Source organism: Echinops telfairi, unplaced genomic scaffold, assembly GCF_000313985.2.
Source record: "Echinops telfairi isolate 266 unplaced genomic scaffold, ASM31398v2 ScPeMD7_3;HRSCAF=10, whole genome shotgun sequence".
Taxonomy (NCBI): domain Eukaryota; kingdom Metazoa; phylum Chordata; class Mammalia; order Afrosoricida; family Tenrecidae; genus Echinops; species Echinops telfairi.
In genome coordinates this window covers 10,183,419-10,184,069 of record NW_022103899.1, presented here as the reverse complement: position 1 = coordinate 10,184,069, position 651 = coordinate 10,183,419, and the positions used below count along the sequence as shown (strand labels likewise).

The window sequence follows — 651 nt, the reverse complement described above, 5'->3', positions numbered from 1 at the left end:
GAAAGACTGTGAGGATGATACCAAATTAGGAAGCATTTCATTGGGTTACACTTAGACCACCTAACAACCATTCTAACCTCATTTTTTTTTTAACCTCAATCCCCTCTAAACAACAATGATGACACCATCAGGCATGCCATGGTATGGACTGACCTAGAAGTCATTATACTGAGTGAAATTATTCAATAACAAAAGGGAAAATATTGTTTGAGGGAAAAGACAATATAAAGACTTTCCTTTCAAAGGTAACACACTTTGGAGGTTAATGAGGGAGGGAGTAAGATAGGGGAAGTTGAAGCAACAGAATAAAGGGGTTACTGTACTTAACCTGGCAGGGGAGATACCATGATAATGAAGGCAGATTTCCCAGGGAGAGGCCCAAGCATTGCAGGCCGGGTGTGCTGACCCCTGGATTTCCCCAAATGTGGGAAACTCAACTGCATAATTTGTGGTAGTGGGGGACTGCATTTGCAAAAAAGAATAAAGGGGTTATAGGTATTAACTTGGGTAAACCAGCTTGTAATACGTGAAAGAAGGAGGCAGGAGAGAGTAAGCTATTGGGTGGTTGACAAGTAAATTAAACTACTGAACACAAAAGTGATGGTTAGAAATATAACACCTCACCTCACAATATTCACAATAAAATATTTT

At 39.8% G+C, this 651-nt stretch overlaps 1 non-coding gene across 1 annotated transcript; it reads left to right on the top strand.

The window, feature by feature from the left end:
• The first annotated feature begins 319 nt into the window (after window positions 1-319).
• Window positions 320-476, top strand: LOC115872219. Its single transcript, XR_004047744.1, has one exon. It is a non-coding gene; the product is annotated as a U1 spliceosomal RNA (small nuclear RNA).
• Window positions 477-651: the final 175 nt, after the last annotated feature.